Source organism: Populus alba, unplaced genomic scaffold, assembly GCF_005239225.2.
Source record: "Populus alba unplaced genomic scaffold, ASM523922v2 scaf18, whole genome shotgun sequence".
Lineage (NCBI taxonomy): Eukaryota > Viridiplantae > Streptophyta > Magnoliopsida > Malpighiales > Salicaceae > Populus > Populus alba.
Genome location: NW_027340131.1, coordinates 378,863 through 393,521, shown reverse-complemented (window position 1 = coordinate 393,521; position 14,659 = coordinate 378,863). Strand labels below are relative to the sequence as shown.

The following is a 14,659-nucleotide window of genomic DNA, read 5'->3' as shown; positions in this document are numbered from 1 at the left end:
AATGCGTATCTTGTAGCCAAACAAAACAAAAAAGATAACAATTGTTGAAGAAAATGCAAGATCTCAATAATATTTTAAAAGCTGACCCAATAATTATGAAAAGACCTTATGTTGACATCTTGAACCAAGATTTCCAACTAGGTACAAAAACACAAAGCAAACTCCAAAGCAAAGCACACAAAGTACATAAAAGAAAATATAAGCAGACGCTTATTCATTACTTCTTGAAAACAACTGGGGCTTCTTCAATCTCCCAATTATGGAATACTTCATCAACAGCAAGCTTTCGCACCAAGGTGTTGGTTGGAGCCTCCTCTAGAGAGTGGACAGTTAACTGAGGTAACAGTTCATCTTCTTTTGCTGTTTTTGGCTCATCATCAGAATTCCAGTCTTTTCCTTCACCTTCCTCTACATTGTTGATGTCCATGAAAGCTAGTTTCTGCCCCAAGACTTCCATCATGTTTTCAGGTTTCATCACATATGCTGACTTTGGGAAAGAAACATGGATAGGTGGGATTACAATGTCTTCTTCTTCTGGCTTCCTTCCTTCCATTCTGGCCAACCTTCTTTCTCGCTTAATCCTAGCAGCTCTCTAGTAATCATCTTTCTTAGGCTTAAAGCCAAGCCCAAACCTCTGATCAACAGCCTTAATTTTCATTATGTTGACTCTCTTGAGATTTCCAGCACTTGGATCATTCTGGAATGGTAGCCCATGTTTCAAAAAGCACTTAGCTATCATTCGGGCAGTATTAGAAATCATTGGTCTTCTTAACACCGTATTCTCTGGTACCCATTCAGTGTTCACAACCTCGAAGGCATGGATATTTCCATCTTTACAATCTTCTGCTTCAATATAAGGAACCGACACATTTCTTATCATGGACAAGGTTTCTTCTGCCTTAACTTTTACTAGAGTACCATTGATAATATACTTCAAACATTGGTGTAGAGATGATGTCACAACCCCAGCGGCGTGTATCCATTGCCTTCCCAATAACATGCTATACGAAGGATGGATGTCCATCACTTATAATGTTATCAGAAACATCTGAGGCCCTATAAACAATTCAATGTCAATGGTCCCTATCACTTGTCTAGGGGAACCATCATATGCTCTAGCTGTCATCGTGCTTGGTCTCATGTAAGTAACATCAATTGGCATCTCATCTAATATATGCCTTGGTAGCACGTTCAACGCTGAACCATTATCCACAAGCACTTTGCCGATCAAATAGTCCTTACATTTCACGGTGATGTACAAAGGCTTGTTATGCCCAGTCCCTTCCGGGCCTAGCTCATCTTCTGTGAAGTATAAGTAATTGGATGCTTGAATTCTTCCCACCAAATGTTCCATCGTATCTTGAGTAATATCCTGCGGCACATATGCTTCATTCAACACCTTTTGCAATGCCTTACGGTGTAACTCAGAACTCAAGATAAGTGACATTAAAGAGATTCTAGCAGGAGTTTTCTTCAACTGATCCACCACACTATACTCACTATGCTTCATCAACTTCAGAAATTCATTGGACTCATCTTCACTTATAGGTTTGTTCACTTCCATGCCTTTAAAAGCATCAACTATTTCTTTTCCTTTAGCTTTCCTCTGCCTATCTAATTCTTCTAGTGTAAAACACCGACCACTTCGAGTTAAACCACCGATTTCAGGGTGAAAGATGGGAGTAGGGTTCTTAATGTTGAAAGAATACCCATAAGGCATTGAGCCATAACTTTCACTGTTTGTGCATACAGGCTTGGTCAGGATTAGTTTTGGTGGACCACCCACAGTTGGTTGGAGTCTACAAACTTCCATTTTTGTCTCCTGATGGCCTATCATCCCAACTTCACTGCTCTCTTCTTCACTCTCTATCCTTAACATGCCGAAAGTCAGCATCCTTTTCACTTCGTGGTGAAATTCTTCACAATCATCAATGTGATGTCCCACCTTGCCATGAAACTTACAATAATTATTTTCATTCATCACTGGTTCAAACTCAGATAAATATCCAGACTGTACCAGCATATCATACAGTCTTTCCATGGAAACTTTCAAAACGCTTTCCTTCTTACCCTCAATTCCTACAGCATTCACTCCTCCACCGCTTGCAGCATGATTGGGCAAAGGATTGGATTTCACATTCGGTGCATCATCAAAAGTTATCCATCCAGCCTTTATCAATTACAGAAGCTTGTTTTTGAATGCATTACAGCTTTCAATGTTATGCCCAGCAACGCCAGCATGATATTCACATTTCAGATCTGGCTTATACCAATTTGGGTATGGAGGTTGCAGTGGGGTTAAGGGAACGGGAGCTATTTGCCCAATACTCAACAACTTTGAGTACATTTCTCCCAAAGGAAGTGGTAATGGTGGCAGTCGTTCTTGGGTTCTTTGAAAATTCCTTCTTGGAGGATTAACGATCTGGTTACTTTGTTGGTCATGTGGTTGGTTTTGTTGGTTGGTAGGGAAAGGTTTAGTGAAGTTTACACTTGCAACTTGTTGGGTAGGCATTTGGAAGTTATAATGGTGGTAATTTGTTTTCTTACCCTTGTACATTCCTTCCACGTTGTTCACCTCGGAATCCTTCTTTTTCCCAGTAAAGCCTTTCTTCTCAGTAGGCTCTGATATTCTCCCCGCTCTTATCGCTTGTTCTATTCTCTCAGCGATAGTTACAGCATCATAGAAATGCTGAGCTGAACTACCCACCAGGTGTTCAAAGTAGGGAGATTTAAAAGTGTTAGAAAAAAGAGTGACCATTTCTTTTTCTAACAAAGAGGGTTGCACATGAGATGCTTTTTCACGCCATCTCAAAGCGTATTCTCTTACAGTCTCTTTGCTGCCCTTTTCCATGATTAACAAGCTTGACCTGTCCGGGGCTACCTCCATGTTGAATTTATACTGCTCCACAAAGGCTTTTACCAAATCTTTCCACTTTCTGATCTTGGTGTTATCCAGCCTTGTATACTAGCTTAATGCCGATCCAGAAAGACTGTCTTGAAAGAAATGGATGAGAAGTTTCTCATCATTCACTACTTCTGCCATCTTATTGCAATAAGATTTAAGATGAGTGACTGGGCATTCAGTTCCAGTATACTTGATGAATTCTGGTACCCTAAATTCCTTGGGTACAACTACATTTGGAACTAAACACATTTCTGCAGCATAAACAGGATCATATAAGTCTGCCCCTTCGACTGCCTTCAATCTCTCTTCTAGAGCAGTAAATTTATCATAATCGACATTTTCAGAGAATTTCATCCTTTGTGGGCCATCAGTTGCCAGGTTTACAGTAACTGGCACTTGTGCTGGTGGAACATTGGCAGTGAACTGTTGTTCAAATGAAGAGGGATTTGCCCCTAAATTTTGAGGCGGGAATACAAAGGGAGCTGATGGCATAGATATAGATGGAGTTGCAACTGTCGGCTGGGTAGAGGTACCTTCCCCAGACTTGGATACTAGGGTCTGCTCGAGTAGACTTGTAAGTCGTGCTATATCGTTTTTCATGTTCTCTAACTCTCTTTGATAATGAGCCTCTAGTTGGGCTCTTTCTTCATTCTCCATTATCTTCCTTCGTAATCGAGTGTAATGAATTTTATGGCCTCTTGGGGGACCTATATTTCAACCTGGATGAATGCAAGTAAACTAAATGAAATGCACAAATGGGTGCAAAATGCCATATGGTTTATGCATGTTTGTTATTGGTTTCAAATTTTCTTTTAACTTATGATAAGGAACAAACCAGATCAGATTCTCTTAAAAAAAGTTCTCACTGAGGACTCCAAACCTACAGGGATTTGAACCGATTTAGGGGAGAAATTTGATGCCATAAATCAGAATCAAAATAAGCATTTCTCATTATTTTACAATATTACAATTACAATAGACTCAATCTTTCCAAAGCCTTGGACCGTCATATGCTGAGATCTCATTAATTCCATCTCTGATCAACCCAAAAAACCGATGGAATTCATTTCTAGTCATTGGCTCACCGTCTGCTATTTGTTGGGCTATACCTCTTAATCCTAAAGCATAATTCTTGGCATCATCTGCTTGTACATGATAACGCATAGCTTTAGAAGCCCAACATTCTGCTTCTCTTTCTGCATTTTCTTTTTCTGATGATAAGGTCTGCTCAATAGAAAGCAAATGATCCACCCGCTCATCTAAATTGGCAATTATTATATCTTGACTTCGGCACTGCTCCTGGAGTGATTCATTTGTCTCTTCCAACTTCAATACCATTTCCTCAGCTTTTGATGCTCTTCCAATCCATCTCTTCATGCTAACATCTTGCCTCTTCTTATCCTCTGACAAAAGTACATATTTTTCTTGTAGTTGCTGGAACTTAAGTTGTTGCTGTTGTAGTTGAGCTAACAAATCACATTTTTTTTTTTTGAAATGATTGTTTTGAATTTTATTTTTAAAAAAAAATTCGGAGAAAACCGGGTATTTTAATACTGGATTTGTATTTTACAATGTAAATATACAGCCCGATATTATGCAAAAAATTGGTAGAAAATATTTGAGAAAAATCATAAATTTTTTTAAAATGATTTTTTTTGAAATTTTTTTTATTTTTAAAAGAAAATAATAATAATAATAAAAAATTTAAAAAAAAAAAAAAAGAAAAAAAGTCCACTGCATGAACAGTGAACGTGAATTATAATTCACGCCACTGTTCATGCGTGAACAGTAGGACGTGAATTATAATTCACGTCCTCTGTTCCTGCAAAAACAACGACAGCGACGAAGAAAAAAAGAAGAAGGGTAAGAAGAGTGGCTTACCTGGCTGAAGGGTCGTGGCTGCCGTCACTATTCTGGCTGAGGAAGGTGTGCTGCCAGTGGTTGCAACGGTGGAGCTGGTGATGGCGTCGGCTTCCTGTGGCAGAGGAAGGAAGAAGAAGAGGAAAAAAAAACGCGCGGGAGGGGCTACAGCGAAGAGAGAGAAAACGACGGTGGCTCTTGGTGGTCGGCTGGTGGTTGCGTTGGCTGCCTGTGGTGGAGATAATGGTGGGAACACCGGTGATGAGGGTGGTGGTGGCTGAAGGTCATGGTGGAGAGAGAAAGAAAGAGTAAATGTGCAGAAATCGGCAGAAAAACAGGTTTTTGGCTGACTTTGGACCCGATTTTTTTTCTTTTTTAGGCCATGAAATCCACCTCTATTTATAGGCGGTGGAAGAGGGCAATCTTGTCTACATTAAGGAAAAATTTAAGCCCTTGATTCAGTTGGGAAGGATCCCAACCATTGGCTCAAAGTAGGTATCATGAGTTGAAAATCTGCAGACAAAAGCTGATTGAGTAGGCCTCTTTAGGCTGTCACCAGTGCTAATATATTGTCATTTAGCCCAACCTGATCACATGTGGTTGTAGAAAAAATGCATAGGATCCGTTTCATATAATATTTGTTAAATTCGGTGGACATTAGGTACATTAAATGCAGCTGCAAAGTAGTCAACCAGACCAGCTTTTTCAGAGAAAAAAAAATAAAATCTGCAGACAAAAGCTGATTGAGTAGGCCTTTTTAGGCTGTCACCAGTGCTAATATATTGTCCTTTAGCCCAACTTGATCACATAGGGTTGTAGAAAAACTGCAGAGGATCATTTTGGTCTAAGATTTGTCAAATTTGGTGGACGTTAGGTACATTAAATGCAGCTGCAAAGTAGTCAACCACACCAGCTTTTTTCAGAAAAAAATAAAGAAGATAATGAACAGTGATTTTTGGTCAAAGTTCAATTCAGTCCTCTCTCTTTCAATTGAGCCCTAATTGACCCTAAACCTTTTTATTTAATGCAATTAACCCCCTCATTAACTTGGTAAAAATTAAATGTGGTCCTTTAAAATTCGGATTTTCTCAATTAAGCCCAAATTAAACTCCCAAACTTAAGTTTTTTTTACCAATTAAGCCCCAAATAAAATTAATTTGACCCATTTAAAGTATAATTAAGTCCTTGCACTTAATTAAATCCTTCAATTGGACCCAAATTAATTCTTAAACATAATTAAAATTTAATTTGGCCCATGATTAAATCAAATTGGCCCATTAAAAAAATTAATTATGTCATTGAACTTAATTTTTATGCAAATTCATCCAATAATCATTTAATTTGACCTTGAATTTGCATTTTTTCTTCATTTTTGGGCACAATAATGTACAATTAGGCCTTGAACTTCCTCCAAAATTGCAGCTTGATTCCCCGATTTCCTTTCTCCATATTGTCAGCCTTTATTTTTATTTTTTAATTTTTATTTTTGAAAAAGAAATTGATTTTTTTTATTTTTATAAATAATAATAGAAATAAAATAACATTCTAGAAAATCTTGGTGAGTCCAAAATTGGGTTACAACACACTTTGACTCGGTGATTTTTGCGGCATTCAGACTTCGATGCCCCGGTTTACCAAATTCAATTGCCTTTAAATTTCGGGTTATCCCTCTTGAGCATGTATGCTTCCTCTACTAGTTCTACATCAGACAACTTCCGCAAACGGCGAAACACTTTGACTCGGTGAGTTTCGCGGCATTCCGACTTCGATGCCCCGATTCCCGAAATTCAGTTGCCTTTGAATTTCGGGTGATGTCTCTTGAGCATGTATGCTTCCGCTACTTGTTCTACATCAGACAACTTCCGCAAACGGCGAAACGCTTTGACTCGGTGAGTTTCGCGGGATTCCGACGTCGATGCCCCGGTTACCGAAATTCAGTTGCCTTTTAATTTCGGGTGATCTCTCTTGTGCATGTATGCTTCCGCTACTTGTTCTACATCAGACTTCTTCCGCAAACGGCTAAACCCTTTGACACGGTGAGATTCGCGTCATTCCGACTTCGATGCTCTGGTTGCCGAAATTCAGTTGCCTTTGAATTTCGGGTGATCCCTCTTGAGCATGTATGCTTCTGCTACTTGTTCTACATCACCCTTCTTCCGCAAACGGCTAAATGCTTTGACTCGGTGAGTTTCACCACATTCCGACTTCGATGCCCCGGTTTCCGAAATTCTGTTGCCTTTGAATTTCGAGTGATCCCTCTTGAGCATGTATGCTTCCGCTACTTGTTCTACATCAGACAACGTCCGGAAACGGCGAAACGCTTTGACTCGGTGAGTTTCGCGGGATTCCGACGTCCATGCCCCGGTTGCTGAAATTCAGTTGCCTTTGAATTTCGGGTGATCCCTCTTGAGCATGTATGCTTCCGCTACTTGATCTAGATCAGACAACTTCCGCAAACGGCGAAATGCTTTGACTCGGTGCGTTTCGCGGCATTCCGACTTCGATGCCCCGGTTGCCGAAATTCAGTTGCCTTTGAATTTCGGGTGATCCCTCTTGAGCATGTATGCTTCGGCTACTTGTTCTACATCAGACTTCTTTCGCAAACGGCGAAATGCTTTGACTCGGTGAGTTTCGTGGGATTCCAACTTTGATGCCCCGATTGCCGAAATTCAGTTGCCTTTGAATTTCGGGTGATCCCTCTTGATCATGTATGCTTCTGCTACTTGTTCTACATCAGACAACGTCCGGAAACGGCGAAACGCTTTGACTCGGTGAGTTTCGCGGGATTCCGACGTCCATGCCCCGGTTGCTGAAATTCAGTTGCCTTTGAATTTCGGGTGATCCCTCTTGAGCATGTATGCTTTTGCTACATGTTCTACATCAGACTTCTTCCGCAAACGGCGAAACGCTTTGACTCTGTGCCTTTCGCGGGATTCCGACGTCGATTCCCCGGTTGCCGAAATTCAGTTGCGTTTGAATTTCGGGTGATCCCTCTTGTGCATGTATGCTTCTGCAACATGTTCTACATCAGACTTCTTCCGCAAACGGCGAAATGCTTTGACTCGGTGCGTTTTGCGGCATTCCGACTTCGATGCCCCGGTTGCCGAAATTCAGTTGCCTTTGAATTTCGGGTGATCCCTCTTGAGCATGTATGCTTCGGCTACTTGTTCTACATCAGACTTCTTTCGCAAACGGCGAAATGCTTTGACTCGGTGAGTTTCGTGGGATTCCAACTTCGATGCCCCGATTGCCGAAATTCAGTTGCCTTTGAATTTCGGGTGATCCCTCTTGAGCATGTATGCTTCTGCTACTTCTTCTACATCAGCCTTCTTCCGCAAACGGCTAAATGCTTTGACTCGGTGAGTTTCGCGACATTCCGACTTCGATTCCCCGGTTTCTGAAATTCTGTTGCCTTTGAATTTCGAGTGATCGTCTTGAGCATGTATGCTTCTGCTACTTGTTCTAGATCAGACAACTTCCGGAAACGGCGAAACGCTTTGACTCGGTGAGTTTCGCGGGATTCCGACGTGGATGCCCCGGTTGCCGAAATTCAGTTGCCTTTGAATTTCGGGTGATCCCTCTTGAGCATGTATGGTTTTGCTACATGTTCTACATCAGACTTCTTCCGCAAACGGCTAAACGCTTTGACTCGGTGCGTTTCGCGGCATTCCGACTTCGATGCCCCGGTTCCCGAAATTCAGTTGCCTTTGAATTTCGGGTGATCCCTCTTGAGCATGTATGCTTCCGCTACTTGATCTAGATCAGACAACTTCCGCAAACGGCGAAACGCTTTGACTCGGTGATTTTTACGGCATTCAGACTTCGATGCCCCGGTTTACCAAATTCAATTGCCTTTGAATTTCGGGTGATCCCTCTAGAGCATGTATGCTTCCTCTACTTGCTCTACATCTGACAACTTCCGCAAACGGCGAAACACTTTGACTCGGTGAGTTTCGCGGCATTCCGACTTCGATGCCCCGGTTCCCGAAATTCAGTTGCCTTTGAATTTTGGGTGATCCCTCTTGAGCATGTATGCTTCCGCTACTTGATCTAGATCAGACAACTTCCGCAAACGGCGAAACGCTTTGACTCGGTGATTTTTACGGCATTCAGACTTCGATGCCCCGGTTTACCAAATTCAATTGCCTTTGAATTTCGGGTTATCCCTCTTGAGCATGTATGCTTCCTCTACTTGCTCTACATCTGACAACTTTCGCAAACGGCGAAACACTTTGACTCGGTGAGTTTCGCGGGATTCCGACATCGATGCCCCGGTTGCCGAAATTCAGTTGCCTTTTAATTTCGGGTGATCTCTCTTGTGCATGTATGCTTCCGCTACTTGTTCTACATCAGACTTCTTCCTCAAACGGCTAAACCCTTTGAATCGGTGAGTTTCGCGGGATTCCGACGTCGATGCCCCGGTTGCCGAAATTCAGTTGCCTTTGAATTTCGGGTGATCCCTCTTGAGCATCTATGCTTCTGCAACTTGTTCTACATCAGACTTCTTCCGCAAACGGCGAAATGCTTTGACTCGGTGCGTTTGGCGGCATTCCGACTTCGATGCCCCGGTTGCCGAAATTCATTTGCATTTGAATTTCGGGTGATCCCTCTTGTGCATGTATGCTTCGGCTACATGTTCTACATCAGACTTCTTCCGCAAACGGCGAAATGCTTTGACTCGGTGCGTTTGGCGGCATTCCGACTTCGATGCCCCGGTTGCCGAAATTCAGTTGCCTTTGAATTTCGGGTGATCCCTCTTGAGCATGTATGCTTCTGCTACTTGTTCTACATCAGACTTCTTTCGCAAACGGCGAAATGCTTTGACTCGGTGAGTTTCGTGGGATTCCAACTTCGATGCCCCGGTTGCCGAAATTCAGTTGCCTTTGAATTTCACGTGATCCCTCTTGAGCATGTATGCTTCCGCTACTTGTTCTACATCAGGCAACTTCCGCAAACGGCGAAAAGCTTTGAATCGGTGAGTTTCGCGGGATTCCGACGTCGATGCCCCGGTTGCCGAAATTCAGTTGCCTTTGAATTTCGGGTGATCCCTCTTGAGCATGTATGCTTCTGCAACTTGTTCTACATCAGACTTCCTTCCTTAAACAGCGAAACGCTTTGACTCGGTGAGTTTCGCGGCATTCCGACTTAGATGCCCCGGTTGCCGAAATTAAGTTGCCTTTGAATTTCAGGTGATCCCTCTTGAGCATGTATGCTTCTGCTACTTGTTCTACATCAAACTTCCTTCCTTAAACAGCGAAACGCTTTGACTCGGTGAGTTTCGCGGCATTCTGACTTCGATGCCCCGGTTGCCGAAATTAAGTTACCTTTGAATTTCGGGTGATCCCTCTTGAGCATGTATGCTTCTGCTACTTGTTCTACATCAGACAACTTCCGCAAATGGCAAAAGGCTTTGACTCGGTGAGTTTCGCGAAATTCCCACTTCGATGCCCCGGTTTCCGAAATTCAGTTGCCTTTGAATTTCGGGTGATCCCTCTTGAGCATGTATGCTTCTGCTACATGTTCTACTTCAGACTTCTTCCGCAAACGGGGAAACGCTTTGACTCGGTGCGTTTCGCGGCATTCCGACTTCGATGCCCCGGTTTCCGAAATTCTGTTGCCTTTGAATTTCGAGTGATCCCTCTTGAGCATGTATGCTTCTGCTACTTGTTCTACATCAGACTTCTTCCGCAAACGGCTAAACGCTTTGACTCGGTGAGTTTCGCGACATTCCGACTTCGATGCCCCGGTTGCTGAAATTCAGTTGCCTTTGAATTTCGGGTGATCCCTCTTGAGCATGTATCCTTCCGCTACTTGATCTAGATCAGACAACTTCCGCAAACAGCGAAACGCTTTGACTCGGTGCCTTTCGCTGGATTCCGACGTCGATGCCCCGGTTTACAAAATTCAGTTGCATTTGAATTTCGGGTGATCCCTCTTGAGCATGTATGCTTCTGCTACTTGTTCTAAATCAGACTTCTTCCGCAAACGGTGAAATGCTTTGACTCAGGGCGTTTCACGGCATTCCGCCTTCGATGCCCCGGTTGCCGAAATTCAGTTGCCTTTTAATTTCGGTAGATCCCTCTTGAGCATGTATGCTTCCGCTACTTGTTCTACATCAGAAAACTTCTGCAAAAGACGAAACGCTTTGACTAGGTGAGTTTAGAGGGATTCCGACGTCGATGCCCCGGTTGCCGAAATTCAGTTGCCTTTGAATTTCGGGTGATCCCTCTTGACCATGTATGCTTCTGCTACTTGTTCTACATCAGACTTCTTCCGCAAACGGCGAAGCACTTTGACTCGGTGATTTTTGCGGCATTCAGACTTCGATGCCCCGGTTTACCAAATTCAATTGCCTTTGAATTTCGGGTTATCCCTCTTGAGCATGTATGCTTCCTCTACTTGTTCTACATCAGACAACTTCCGCAAACGGCGAAACACTTTAAATCGGAGAGTTTCGCGGGATTCCGACGTCGATGCCCCGGTTGCCGAAATTCAGTTGCCTTTTAATTTCAGGTGATCTCTCTTATGCATGTATGCTTCCGCTACTTGTTCTACATCAGACTTCTTCCGCAAACGGCTAAACCCTTTGACACGGTGAGATTCGCGTCATTCCGACATCGATGCTCTGGTTGCCGAAATTCAGTTGCCTTTGAATTTCGGGTGATCCCTCTTGAGCATGTATGCTTCCTCTACTTGTTCTACATCAGACAACTTCCGCAAATGGCGAAACACTTTGACTCGGTGAGTTTCGCGGCATGCCGACTTCGATGCCTTGGTTCACGAAATTCAGTTGCCTTTGAATTTCGGGTGATGTCTCTTGAGCATGTATGCTTCCGCTACTTGTTCTACATCAGACAACTTCCGCAAACGGCGAAACGCTTTGACTCGGTGAGTTTCGCGGGATTCCGACGTCGATGCCCCGGTTGCCGAAATTCAGTTGCCTTTTAATTTCGGGTGATCTCTCTTGTGCATGTATGCTTCCGCTACTTGTTCTACATCAGACTTCTTCCGCAAAAGGCTAAACCCTTTGACACGGTGAGATTCGCGTCATTCCGACTTCGATGCTCTGGTTGCCGAAATTCAGTTGCCTTTGAATTTCGGGTGATCCCTCTTGAGCATGTATGCTTCCGCTACTTGTTCTACATCAGACAACTTCCGCAAACGGCGAAACGCTTTGAATCGGTGAGTTTCGCGGGATTCCGACATCGATGCCCCGGTTGTTGAAATTCAGTTGCCTTTGAATATCGGGTGATCGCTCTTGAGCCTGTATGCTTCTGCAACTTGTTCTACATCAGACTTCTTCCGCAAACGGCGAAACGCTTGGACTCGGTGAGTTTCGCGGGATTCCGACGTCGATGCCCCGGTTGCCGAAATTCAGTTGCCTTTGAATTTCGGGTGATCCCTCTTGAGCATGTATGCTTCCGCTACTTGTTCTACATCAGACAACTTCCGCAAACAGCGAAACGCTTTGACTCGGTGCCTTTCGCTGGATTCCGACGTCGATGCCCCGGTTTACAAAATTCAGTTGCATTTGAATTTCGGGTGATCCCTCTTGAGCATGTATGCTTCTGCTACTTGTTCTAAATCAGACTTCTTCCGCAAACGGCGAAATGCTTTGACTCGGGGCGTTTCACGGCATTCCGCCTTCGATGCCCCGGTTGCCGAAATTCAGTTGCCTTTTAATTTCGGTAGATCCCTCTTGAGCATGTATGCTTCCGCTACTTGTTCTACATCAGAAAACTTCTGCAAAAGACGAAACGCTTTGACTAGGTGAGTTTAGAGGGATTCCGACGTCGATGCCCCGGTTGCCGAAATTCAGTTGCCTTTGAATTTCGGGTGATCCCTCTTGACCATGTATGCTTCTGCTACTTGTTCTACATCAGACTTCTTCCGCAAACGGCGAAACACTTTGACTCGGTGATTTTTGCGGCATTCAGACTTCGATGCCCCGGTTTACCAAATTCAATTGCCTTTGAATTTCGGGTTATCCCTCTTGAGCATGTATGCTTCCTCTACTTGTTCTACATCAGACAACTTCCGCAAACGGCGAAACACTTTAAATCGGAGAGTTTCGCGGGATTCCGACGTCGATGCCCCGGTTGCCGAAATTCAGTTGCCTTTTAATTTCAGGTGATCTCTCTTATGCATGTATGCTTCCGCTACTTGTTCTACATCAGACTTCTTCCGCAAACGGCTAAACCCTTTGACACGGTGAGATTCGCGTCATTCCGACATCGATGCTCTGGTTGCCGAAATTCAGTTGCCTTTGAATTTCGGGTGATCCCTCTTGAGCATGTATGCTTCCTCTACTTGTTCTACATCAGACAACTTCCGCAAATGGCGAAACACTTTGACTCGGTGAGTTTCGCGGCATGCCGACTTCGATGCCTTGGTTCCCGAAATTCAGTTGCCTTTGAATTTCGGGTGATGTCTCTTGAGCATGTATGCTTCCGCTACTTGTTCTACATCAGACAACTTCCGCAAACGACGAAACGCTTTGACTCGGTGAGTTTCGCGGGATTCCGACGTCGATGCCCCGGTTGCCGAAATTCAGTTGCCTTTTAATTTCGGGTGATCTCTCTTGTGCATGTATGCTTCCGCTACTTGTTCTACATCAGACTTCTTCCGCAAAAGGCTAAACCCTTTGACACGGTGAGATTCGCGTCATTCCGACTTCGATGCTCTGGTTGCCGAAATTCAGTTGCCTTTGAATTTCGGGTGATCCCTCTTGAGCATGTATGCTTCCGCTACTTGTTCTACATCAGACAACTTCCGCAAACGGCGAAACGCTTTGAATCGGTGAGTTTCGCGGGATTCCGACATCGATGCCTCGGTTGTTGAAATTCAGTTGCCTTTGAATATCGGGTGATCGCTCTTGAGCATGTATGCTTCTGCAACTTGTTCTACATCAGACTTCTTCCGCAAACGGCGAAACGCTTGGACTCGGTGAGTTTCGCGGGATTCCGACGTCGATGCCCCGGTTGCCGAAATTCAGTTGCCTTTGAATTTCGGGTGATCCCTCTTGAGCATTTATGCTTCTGCTACTTGTTCTACATCAGACTTCTTCTGCAAAAGGCGAAACGCATTGACTCGGTGAGTTTCTCGACATTCTGACTTCGATGCCCCGGTTGCCGAAATTCAGTTGCCTTTGAATTTCACGTGATCCCTCTTGAGCATGTGTGCTTCCGCTACTTGTTCTACATCAGACAACTTCCGCAAATGGCGAAACGCTTTGAATCGGTGAGTTTCGAGGGATTCCGACGTCGATGCCCCGGTTGCCGAAATTCAGTTGCCTTTGAATTTCTGGTGATCCCTCTTGAGCATGTATGCTTCTACAACTTGTTCTACATCAGACTTCTTCCGCAAACGGCGAAACACTTTAAATCGGAGAGTTTCGCGGGATTCCGACGTCGATGCCCCGGTTGCCGAAATTCAGTTGCCTTTTAATTTCAGGTGATCTCTCTTATGCATGTATGCTTCCGCTACTTGTTCTACATCAGACTTCTTCCGCAAACGGCTAAACCCTTTGACACGGTGAGATTCGCGTCATTCCGACATCGATGCTCTGGTTGCCGAAATTCAGTTGCCTTTGAATTTCGGGTGATCCCTCTTGAGCATGTATGCTTCCTCTACTTGTTCTACATCAGACAACTTCCGCAAACGGCGAAACACTTTGACTCGGTGAGTTTCGCGGCATGCCGACTTCGATGCCTTGGTTCCCGAAATTCAGTTGCCTTTGAATTTCGGGTGATGTCTCTTGAGCATGTATGCTTCCGCTACTTGTTCTACATCAGACAACTTCCGCAAACGGCGAAACACTTTAAATCGGAGAGTTTCGCGGGATTCCGACGTCGATGCCCCGGTTGCCGAAATTCAGTTGCCTTTTAATTTCAG

At 43.9% G+C, this 14,659-nt stretch overlaps 1 pseudogene; it reads right to left on the bottom strand.

Annotated features, from left to right (window-relative positions):
* Positions 1–592: 592 nt before the first annotated feature.
* LOC118046133 (uncharacterized) lies at positions 593–4,243 on the bottom strand (annotated as a pseudogene).
* Between the last annotated feature and the right edge of the window lie 10,416 nt (positions 4,244–14,659).